General features: G+C 37.3%; 1 protein-coding gene across 2 annotated transcripts in view; it reads right to left on the bottom strand.

Moving 5' to 3' along the window:
• RNF180 (ring finger protein 180) overlaps positions 1 to 12,444 on the bottom strand; it is a 71,581-nt gene that overhangs the window by 42,155 nt on the left and 16,982 nt on the right. The gene's annotated exons all lie outside the window — the stretch shown is intronic.

The following is a 12,444-nucleotide window of genomic DNA, read 5'->3' on the forward strand; positions in this document are numbered from 1 at the left end:
TATGTGTTTCACCAGCTATTTTTTTAAATACTGGAAGAGACAACTTGATATCAAGAACAAATGACTTAAAATACTATTTAAAAAAAAATACTGAAGTGCAATAAAGTAGTTCCTAATGCAAAATGTTACCATAAGCCCTCCTAAATGCTGCTCTTAATTTAGTTTCTAAAAAGCAAAAACATCTATCTTTAAAAACTGCAAGAAACCGTGAAAATTATCCTTTTGTACTAGCTTTGTGCAGCTACAGCAGAAAACAGTTCAATTATACCTCTGCATTCAGGTGGAGATACTATGCATTACTAATGTAGTTTTCTTAAGTGGTAGAAAGAAGCATTGCGAACTCCTACACATAATGATGCTTTATTTAGTTCTACGTATTTCTAAAAAAATATATTCACAGTAGTTAAAGCTATCCAGCAACTGAATATTAGTTTATTAGGCAATAACACAAAGATGAAGTCTATGTAACAGCTCTTCTACAATCTATGCATTCACCGCAAAACAAACGGCCTTACTAGATAAGACTTCATACAGAAGTAATGAGTATGCCTGCATAAAGATGCCAAGCAAATGAAAAAAGCATAGAAAAAAAAATACACGTTAAGAAATTTAATTGCAAATATACAAAACTAGTTTAAATTGCAAAATCAAAACATTACTTTTGATATTTTATCAGTTCTAAAAAGCTAAACACTAAAAAGTGGTATTGTAGTTTACACATGCGACAAGCACTTAGAAGCACTGCATTCTGGATACATACATCAATAAGCCAATTTAGAGGTGGGTGAACAAATAACAGTAACGAAAACCTATTTTTGCAGGAGGAATTTTTGTATACAGGAAAGGAATGAATGATGATACAACTTCTTCTATAATGTTTAAGGTTTTCCATTTGAAATGTTATCCCATATGCTCAGCTCAGACTCTTAGCTATACAATATCTACTTATAATTTGACGTGGTAAAAATCACTGCACTTACACTTTGCATGCCTCCTTTTCTCCCCTTTGCATAGCCCTTTTCTACCAGCTCAGACACTTAGAGCTGACAGAAGAAACATCCAGTACTTGACTGAATCTTCAGAATGTGGTGCACCACCTGGGTCTCAGACCCAGAGCAGTGCTGCTGAGTGAAAGGTGCTCTAAGCAGACTGCACAGGAGCAGGGCCACTATGCTTCAGACTGAAGGATGATTCCTTGGCTCTTTTCCAGCAATTACAAACATACCCATTACATTTTAGTCCCTGACCTAGATCTACTCAAAGTAGTACTAGGGCTAAAAGGTAATAGAATTGTAAGAAATAGAACCAGAACACTCCCAGGGTTGCCAAGTGCAGTATTCTAAAATCATGAGTAATAAGATGGGAGCTCCTACTTCATAGCTGTTGATCCAAAACTACATTCCTTCATTCTGAAATAATTTCTACATTTATACTAAGGCGAAAAGAAAATCAACAACCTAGAAAACTAAGAGGAAGAAAATCAGCTACAGATAAAATTGACAAGGAAACTAGGAACTGCTTTCACCTCTATAAGCTGTGTGAAAAAAAAATATCCCGGCACCAAATCTGGTGATTAGGTTCACTTTCTTAGAGTACACACATAATACACCAACCAAACATCTGAGAAACCAATGCCAAATAATTCTGCCTACCCCATTTCTGCACTGGCAAATTTCCAATACTTGGCGGCCTTGTAAAAGCCTGAGTGTTATACAGACAAAAAGTGGTATAAAAGAAAAATTCTTTAGACTCTTTTTTTCCTTTTTCTTTTTTTTTGTCAAGCAAAAAGTTAGGAAAGTTAGGTTAGAAGGACCTCAGACACAGGCTTTGATAAAAGGTTGATTCAGAATATGAGACTGCTCTTATTTTTCAGTAAATGAATATTTAATTCGCTGTGATAACAAGAAAAGCATATAACACATAACCTAGCAGTCTGAACAATATACTTTTCTTGCTTTGCATTTCAGAAGGACAATTTTGTAGAAGACTGAAAAGCACATACACTAACTTGAAACAGAAACTGATATTTTATTTTTTGCCTTACTGAAGATTACTTGCGTACTTTTAGATCTGGGGCTCTCCAGCCTAGAAAAGAGAAGGCTCTGGGGTGAGCTTATCGTGGCCTTCCAGTACCTGAAGGGTACAGTCTGAGCTCTATCACCTGAACTTAACTTATTCATTTAGCTTCTTAACTACTTCCCATTTTCAGTTTTAGACTGCACTCCATTTTCAAGCGTGGTAATTTTTGCAGACTCAGTATTAAATATTCATTATTGTATTTAAAAAGGGGATAGAAACCTACATCACTTTTTATAAAAAAATGAATTAAGAACTATTTTATCTGCCAAATGAAACTCAATTAAGAATTCAGACTTCTCCTTAATATCAGTCAGTAATACATCAGCTTTTAACTTACCTTAGAAAAATACTTCATAAGACTATAATCACTCACTTTTGAGATGATGTGTGGTTTGTAGTAGGCATACACATACATATGCATTTTCATAAAAAGTAAATTATTGATATTAGGAAAGATGATCATGAAGAAAACAAGAATTCCCCAAATGCCATACAAACAAAATATATCATTACTCTATTAAAGTTAACTTTTTATAACAGTGGAAATACCTAGCGAAAATAATTTGCCATGTTTGCCATCACTTTCATCTGAATTAATCTTGCATTCAACATTGGCAGGTGTCTTTCTGTATAACACCTGTTTGGGTCATCCAGAGGGACCTGGATAGGCTTGAGGGGTGGACCCATGCCAACCTCAACAAGGCCGAGTGCAAGGTCCTGCATCTGGATCGGGACAGTCTTAAGCATAGATACAGGCTCGGTGAGAATGGCTTGAGAGCAGCCCTGAGAAGAATTTGGGGGTATCACTTGATAAAAGACTCAACATGAACATCCCAGATGGACTGCACCAAGAGAAGTGTGACCAGAAGGTTGAGGGAGGCAATTCTGCCCCTCTAGTCTGCTCTCGTGAGACACCACCTGGAGTACTGCATCCAGTTCTGGGGTCCCCAACAAAAGAAGGACATGAGGCTGTTGGAGTGGGTCCAGAGGAGGGCCACAAAGATGATCAGAAGGCTGGAGCACCTCCACTGCAAGGACAGACTGAGAGAGTTGGGGCTGTTCAGCCTGAAGAAGGCTCCAAGGAGACCTTATAGTGGCCTTACAGTACCTAAAGGGGCCTACAGGAAAACTTTGGAGGAGTTTTTATAAGGGCATGTAGCAATGGGATGAGCGGAAATGGTTTTAAACTGGAAAAGGGTAGATTTACACTAGACATCAGAAAGCAGTTTTTTTAATGTGAGGGTGGTGTGACACTGGAACAGGTTGCCCAGTGAAGCCATGAATGCCCCCTCCCTGGAAGCATTCAAGGCCAGGCTGGATGGGGCTTCGAGCAACCTGGTCTAGAGGGAGGTGTCCCTGCCTATAGCAGGGGTTTGGAACTAGGTGATCTTAAATGTCCTATCCAACCCAATCTATTCTATCATTTTTTGATTCTGTGATTAACTGTCATAACTGCAATGACAAGAGGTTCTTTACACAGTCACTTTTATTTAGCAGGTCTCATAGAACACAACCAGAATCACATGAAAGCTAATCTTAAGTTTCCAGGGCCATTTCAACATATGAGCAGTCTAACCACCATAATATGGTGTGAAGAAATAAATTTAGCACATCAGAAACACTTCTGTGCAATGTTAGCTCAAATACTTCTGCATGATGATCCTAGAAACAAATACATGGTGAGGACATCTGACTGACTGCCTATATTCAGACTGATCCATACAGAAGCACTTAGATATTTTTAGTATCATGCTCTTTCCTGACAGTGCAAAACCATGGATTCAGCTTGCATATAACCCTCACTGAATTCACATCAAATGTCCTGTGATACAGTGAAGGACAACAAAGGAACTGAAGAATATGTGCAGAATTCAGCTTGCTCCTGTACAGGCTTATGGGGTCCGGATTGGAGGCGCATGATCCAGAATGATTACAGAATCACAGAATTGTATGAGTTAGAAGGGACCTCTAAAGGTCACCGGGTCAAACTCTCCTCAACAAACATGGACACCTACAGCCAGATCAGGCTGCTCAAATCCTAGTCCATCCTGGGAAATAAGTTCTACCACATCTCTGGGCAACCTGTTCCAGTGCCTCACTATCTTTACTATACATTATCTTCTCTTTACTATCACTTATAGTAAAAGCTTTTTCCTTATATCCAATCTAAACCTCCTGTTTTTCAGTTTGTAACCATTTTCTTTGTCCTGTACCAACAGACTCCACAAAAGGTCTGTCCTCTTCTTTCTTACAGCCCCACTTTAGATAGTGAAAGGCTGCTGTAAGGTCTCCCCAAAGCCTTCTCTTCTCCAGGCTGAACAGCCCCAGCTCTCTCATCCTGTCCTTGCAGGGGAGTGTTTCATCTTTTGGATCATTTCATGGCCCTCTGCATGTGCTCCAACAGATCCATGTCTCTCCTGTACTCAGAGCTCCCCATCGGGATGCAGTAGTTCAGGTGAGGTCTAACCAGCACAGAGGGGCAGGATCACCTCCCTCTGCCTCTGCTGTGCTGTGTTCCCAAATAAACACCTCTATCTGTAAAAAAACAATATGCTTAATTTTCATCAGATTAAATTTAAATCTGAAAGCATGGAGCAATTGTGACTGCTCTTAGCATACCCAATTTCAAATCCTCAGTCAGTCAGTGTTTTTAGACTGAACATGGCACGGCTTACTGGGTCTATTAACCCTTCTAGTTGGCTGTTCTCTTCCACTGAATCATTTCTGAAGATATACTGCATGCCAATGAGGCAAGAATTATTGATTTTACCCACAACGAAAAGTATCTAACACTTCTGAAGTGCTCCAAAACAAATAAATATGTTAGAATATCCTGCCTGCTGATGTCTTTATGAAAAATGCAGCAAAACACTTCTATAAAAAAGCTACACAATTAAATAGATATTGTTTACAAATCCAATGATCCACAGAGTATGAATCTACACATATTTAAAATAAGTGCTATAGCAGTTTTTGTGTTCTTTGTTGTTCTTAGGCTCTTGGCTTCAGTAACTGTACATTTAATACAACTAGACACTGTACATTTGTAAATTAATTTCTGTCCTTCCATAATGCTCTGTCCTCTCTTCTGAATAGTTACTAGCATATGAATGCTTATGAACTTAAAAAAGAAATGCATTTTTGGGGCAACAAATCATCTGTAATGAGAGCTATTGTTTAGATATAGGGCAGCCTTTTCCAAAACATTCCTACTGAAAAAAAAAGTATGTGAAATAATTTTTATAAGCTTTGGAAGGAACGTCTAATGCAATACAAAGAAGCTAATGCCAAGTTCTCCTCATGGAAAGAATGAAACAAGCACAAAAATCAGCCATAATGCAGTGGCAAACATTTTGATGTCAGCTGTGTAATCATCAGTATCCACGTTTGACATCATTATAATTTGGCATTATTGATAGAGCAGTCCATGACAACTATGCAGCTTTGAAATAAGTATGCTGCACACTTTTTGCTGATCTATCAATGCACATACTGCTTTGGACCATTTTTTTTCTTCAAATTTGTTATTCCTAACAAAACACAGCAGAAAAAAATCTTACTGTTGATCTTACAATATAGCATGCTATATAATTGTTGTGAGACAATGCCATAACTAAATCGATGTAATAATCCCAGGATGTATTAGCACTTTCTGGGCACATTTTCCTTTTCCTTTTCCTTTTCCTTTTCCTTTTCCTTTTTTTTTTTTTTTTTTTTTTTTTGAGATTCCCATATGGCATTAAAGATTAACATGACCATGAATTAATTCCTCTAAGATATGGGAGAAAAATGGTTTTGCTATCAAATGATAAAAAATATAAATATAAGTTGTAATTTCAGACTACTTTTATAAATGCATGTAGTAAGCAGATAATCCTAACTAAGTTTAAGATATATAGTCTTGTCCACTCAAACTTGATTTAGCACAAAAGGGAGGAGACAAGCACAAGAATGAACGTCTGTTTTATCTAGATGCAACTGTGAACTGAATTAGATCTCAAGGTGCATCTTCAGATTATGGTTATTTAGTGTTAGCAACATTCAAGTGACTCAGGCACAAGTAATCCCTCTAGAATGGTCCTAACCATTACTCAGTAGAAGTTAAATGTACCCCTAAGAATAAGGTATGTTAGTTTCTTAGGAAACACTGAAATCATTAGGCATGTAGTCTGAACTAGATTTCATCTGTTTGTTTCCATGCATATTTTTTCACCCAGAAACATGCTTTCCTTGTGAAAAGACAGTTAGAGGTCAGGCAACTTACTGCATAGTAAGTGTTCTGTAAAGTGATTGCTGTTGTTACTTTGGGTTCCAGAAGCACAATGCAGAGCTGGACTGGTTTCTCAGATTTGCTTACTTACAATTAACCAAGTCAATTGCTAATTGGTACTGAAACCGGCCTTAAATAAGAATTTAGCATAAACCTCCCAAGGCACTCGCTCTCACATTCCCAGAATACAACATATTGTGGCAGCAACTACAAAAATTGTGTTTTGCTTTTAATTCTAGAAGTTCCCTGTACCTGAAGTCTGATCATCTAAGAAAAGTCTGTTTCTGTTTCGTATTTCTTCTAGCACATAAAATCTGCATTCAGTCTGCTAGTCCACCGAAGTAAGTACTTTAATTTTTACTGTAACATAATTAACATTCTCAACTTGGTCTGGATTATAGACTCACTTCAAGAGGACAACTACATGCAGTACAAGCTATGTCATTATGCAACCAAGAGCAACTACCAGGTTCACATGTATTTAATCTTCTTTGTAACTTTTCATACAACCTTGCCTCTTCCATTGTAAGCGAGATAGAACAGACTGCACTTAACAGTGGGGAAAAAAACAGCGAATTCTAAAAATTCACAAAAATCTACAAATGCCCATAAGCGATGCTACATTTTCCTATTGTCTGTTCTAGAATCCTACTTTTCCAATGTAATCAAACCTACAAAAACAGGTATATGAACCAAAGACAACCTGCCAACTCTATTGCTAACGGGAGTGGACACAGTTAGAAGCATTTGCTTTAAGTGTTAAGATTACGTCTCAGTGATTTAACAGGTCTAAGAAGTTAAATACACTCAGGATGCTTCAGACGTAGGAATATAAGCAAATTAATCTGACTTAAGAACAGAAGGCCCTACCCGAGACACTCTTCTAGACATGCTAGTGTTAGCTTGGTATGGAATACCAATACCAATAGAATTTTGGGAATAGCTTGCTTTAAAAAAAAACAGTGCTGTCACAGCTTTGAAGGCATTAGGGTGTTAGATCATAATACAGAAAACTTTTGCTTTATCACCTGTATTAGTTTATTTTGGTATAAGCTTGTACTTTTGACTGAAGCAAGTGTTCATATGTTTAAAGACTACAACCTCCTACAGTTTAAACAGTAAATGCTACCTTCCCTTACATTTCATTCTGAAATGCAGCTACCATACAACACCTCTTCAGAATTTTGCAGTAGTACATATAATTCATTTCACTGATACTTTTTTTAAAATTTCCTACTAGTATCAGACAGCTTATCAACTTCAGAACAGTGAGGTTTTACGAAATCTCTTCCGTTTTACAAAGTTTCTTACGAAATCTCTATTCTAGTTGTGTGAGATTGTTTTAATGTTTAGAGTGACTTCTCCATGCATACCTAAATTTTCACACAAAAAAAAAAAGTTGAAGAATTGTAAAGAAATCAATTCTTCTCACTTAGTGTTATTTCCTGCTATATACAGACATGGTGAGTGGGGAGGAAGAAAACAACAGCAAAAATAAACACTAGCATGCTTGACATCGTAAAATCGAAGGCGGTTGTGAATGAGAAAAAATCAGGTATCTTTGAACACAGCAATGCATGAGTGATTAGTTCTAGAAACAGAACAAAACATAACAATATGGAAATTTAGTTCTCCTAGATGTTTGGAATTTCTTTTTTTCTGAAAAAAAAAATTCTACTTGCATTCACAGAACCAAGATCTGCTCTCTGATTACACCTCCAAGCAAGCTTCCAGATCTCAAATTTGCCATTGTTTTATATGCATTCAGAGAGTCTATTAACACGAAAACCAATCAGAGATATCAAACTGACACAAATGCAGCGTCAGTGAATCATTAACAGAACAATCTGCAGATGTGAAGACACAAAATTGTGTAACAAGACAAGAACCAATCTTAAATTCTCTCCTTACTGTGTATTCATTGTCTTTCTATTAATATGTGGTAAATTTCAAAATATGAAAGTACTTCTGAATTCTTACTTGTATCGCTGAACTTTCATTTTTGTGTGCTGTGAGCCATCTTACATAACTGTGCAGTTCAGTCTGCTTTTCACATTGTGCATGGTGCTGTAACTTACCTCCATTGTTGTTCTTAGCTGAGGGACAGCATGTCTCATAAACTGTTATTATCTAACCTGTTTGTAAGCTTATAAAATAAACAACATAATATAAACTTAGTAGTGTATGCAAGAAGGAATTATATAATATTTCTGTAGTTCTCAGCTGCTCATCAATATGATACTGAAGTAGTAACAATTACTTAATATTAACAATGATGATACCTAAAAAATGCTGATTTTGACAGTCAGCAATAAAATACAGAGGACTGGGAGACTGTGGTGTGGGAGGGAGTCCTGAAATTGACAAGCAATGGTGCAGTTTATACAATAGAAAGAAGGGATGTCAAAGGGAACTGGACAAGCTTGGAAAGTGAGCCCATGTGAACCTAATGAGGTAGTTCAATAAGGTCAAGTGCAAGGTGTTGCACTTCAGTCAGAACAATCCCAAATATGCATACAAACTGAGAGCAGTTTGTGGAGAATGATACAGTAGCCCTGGTGGATGAAAAGCTGGATGTAAGGCAGCAGTGTGTGCTTGCAGCCCAGAAGGCCAACCGTATCCTGGGCTGCATCAGTAGAAGGGTGGCCAGCATGGAGAGGACTGTAGCACTCTGCTCTGGCCCTGTGAGGACCCATCTGGAATAGTGCATCCAGGCCTGGGGCCCCCAGCACAAGGCAGATGAAGAGCTGTTGAAGTGGAGGTACAGAAGAGCACAATTAAGACGATCAGAGGGTTGGACCACTTCTCCTGTGAAGAAAGACCAGGGGAGCTGGACTTATTCAGCTTGGAGAAGAGAAGCCCCGGGGAAATCTCACTGTGGGTTTTCAGTACTTGAAGGGAGTTAATAAACAAGATAGAGACTGATTTTTCATATGGTCAGACAGTACAACGGAGAATGGCTTTACTAAAAGAGGAGAGATCTAAGATAGAAATTAAGAGGAATTTTTTTTTACTCAGAGGCCCGCATGTAAGGTGCTGGACCAGACAGGCCAGAGAAGTTGTGGATGCTCCACAGCTGGAGGCATTTGCCAGGTTGGATAGGACCCTGGGCAGCCTGATCTGGTGAGTGGAAACCCTGCACACTGCTGGAAGTTAGAAGCAGATGATCGTTAAAGGCTCTTCCAACCCCAGCCACACTATGTTTCTATGGTTCTATGATCACATGAAGAGGCCAGGTCACAAATGACCCTAAAAAACTGCAATCATAAATAAAAGTGTGAGAAGACTACTGATATAAGTAATTAAAGTCGAAAGTGCTGGGATTTAAAGACATGCAAGAGGAGCTCCAAATGCATGCCATAAATCAGTAGCTTTTGCGTGCTTCTCCCTCAGATGCAACTCTTTCTGAAAGTACAACTGCAATTTAAGAAAGGTAAGTCACGCCTTTAGGCATGAATCCATCATTGCTAATATCTATTATCTCTTCCTTACTCTATAGTATATGACAAATAAATCTCTTAATTACAAAAGCATCAGATAATAGTCATAATAAAATCAAAAGAAAGTACAATTCTCCCTCTGAAAGTACAGTTGCAATTTAAGAATGGTAAATCATGCATTTGGGCACGAATCCATCATTGTTAATACCTCTTCCTAACTGTTGTTTATAATCTGTGACAGAATTAATCTCTTAATTACAAAGGTATCAGATAATAGCCACAATAAAATCAAAAGATATACATGTTTTGACTCAGATGTTCCTCAAGAGTCTTGTAAAATGTACTAGCTAAATAAAGATACTGCCTTATGTTTGCAAGTGCATAGCCCTGTAATGCAGTATTGCCACTGTAAAAAACAGACATCAGCTTTGTTCTCAGCCTGCAAGGTCTGAACTAAAGCTGCGTCAGGCTCGCTCTGACTGAACCTTTCTTGCCTGTTTTACTTGGTTTAGCTTACAGTAAACTGTGAGAACAGTTTATCTAACTGATCAGATATCCGTGCCTACCATGGTTTATTTTTGTTATTGCTGTATGGGACAACTACAAATAGCTGTAACAACGTGTTATTTCGCATATAATAATGAAGCAGTGTAAAGAAATACAGATCTGCTAAGAAGGCAGAGAACTTTAGGAGCAGAGACAGAGAAGGCTCTCAGAATACTCGGTGACATGTTTTTTCAGAATGGATCAGGATGATTTCCAAAATCATCTGATACTGATTAACTGATACTGCAGTTTTGAAGCTAACTCAGTAGTCTTCCTTCATGTAAAATTATTCTGAGCAGAAATAAAATATAACTGGAGGAACAGCAAATGATACCTCTGTCTGAGATATTTTAGGATACAAGTATGAGCTCCAGACCATAGCAAACAATGCAAATATGAAAAGATGTACATAAGAGTTTGTAACAAAAATCTTAAATTTCTTAGAGAAAAAAAAAATATTAACACTAGACTTAAATACTTCATACTGTAACAATACACTGCAGTGCTAGAAATCTCTCCTGAACACAAAGATGCCCGCATGTTGTACACAAAATGCTTATACACTCCACAGGCTTTAAGAGCTCTCCCCTGCAGAACAGTCAAAGGAAGCTTGGGTCCCTCTGCTGTTATAGCAGGGCACCTTAGTCCTGCATGTACTCCCAGTGCAGACCTCCAAGTGCAAGCTTATGTCAGAAGCTCACAGAATTGTTCCTATTCACAATTTGAGATTTATATATACTTCACCTTCATATTAGCTCATATTCTGTCACAACACAACTTTTATGAACATATTTTGGCTTACTGGAAGGCTTACTGGAAGACAGGAAAACAACTTGACAGATAAAGTTACCATGCAATGAAACAAAAGCAGAGAACTGCATGATGCATTTGCATCATCTGCAAACTGCTTTAACTAAAGACAAAAATGAGATATATAGTACTTATAGCGAAGAGAGCTTAGAATCAAAGTACCCACATAAGGATTTTGCTGCACTGAAGAAGAGCACTTAAGTGAAACACTCCTCAGTGTCATTTATCAAAACTCTCTCATTCTATCAGTCAGAGATTTATGATGTTTTTCATTTTTTGGGGTTTTTTTTTTTGAGGTTTTAATATCTCACTGCTTAAACATAGGTGCTAAGCATGCTGAAAATCATGGTTAAAGAGTCCCACAGCTCTGTTTCTTATTTCTAAGCAGCAATGTAATATTATGTATGTCGTTACCAAGAGGAGTATCTGAAAGTCAAAGAGAAATGAAAACAAACTTGGAAGAGAAGGGAGGACACGTAAGCAGGAATAGTAGTAAGAAGCATGATCTAACAGGGAAAGATTTAAAGTTTATCTTTTCCTCTCCCCAGTTACCAACAAATTAGGAAAATCTGTACAGCGCTTTACTCGTAAAAGTAACATCTAGCAAAGATGAAGGTGGCTGCAGAGACTGCAGATGACACGACAATGCAAATGCTCTTATGCATCATGCCTTTACATTGTCACTTCATTCAAAAGAAATATAAAGACCTTGAATTTTTAGAACCATTTAAGGAAATCTGACATCCTAGTAAGTCTTAAACTTGTTAGAAAATAAATATTTAATATGAAGACATACAAATCTTAGAAAGGGTCTTTACTTTCAGTATCAGTGTACAATTATAAAAATTGAACATGTTTTCCAAATTTGGCAATATGAATTTAAACCAAAAAAAAAAAAAAATCCCAAAGATAAAATAACACACACACAGACTGAAAAAGTCTTATGATATGTCCCTGGTTCTTAAATTTAGTTAAGAGTAAGCCTCCAAGTAACTATCTCTCAACCCTGAATTCATTGTTCTGCTTAGATTCTGTACTGTACTCTAAAGGTTCTACTGACAGTACATAGGAAAGAACCTGAAGTCACTTTCTGCCTGAGTAATGTAGCATTGTACCAAAGCATTAAGAGGGAAAATCATTTATGTACAAAGGGCTGATCCTATGTAACTTTCAATTTTGGTCTTCAGTTGATAGTCTGAAGAGGGAAAACATAGCTGTACATGAGATAAAAATATGCAACTTCTTTTCACATTTGTAGGTAAGACATTTAGATACTAAGACTTATGTCTTAAAAAGCAA

This window comes from Tympanuchus pallidicinctus, unplaced genomic scaffold (assembly GCF_026119805.1).
Source record: "Tympanuchus pallidicinctus isolate F22 unplaced genomic scaffold, pur_lepc_1.0 scaffold9, whole genome shotgun sequence".
Taxonomy (NCBI): domain Eukaryota; kingdom Metazoa; phylum Chordata; class Aves; order Galliformes; family Phasianidae; genus Tympanuchus; species Tympanuchus pallidicinctus.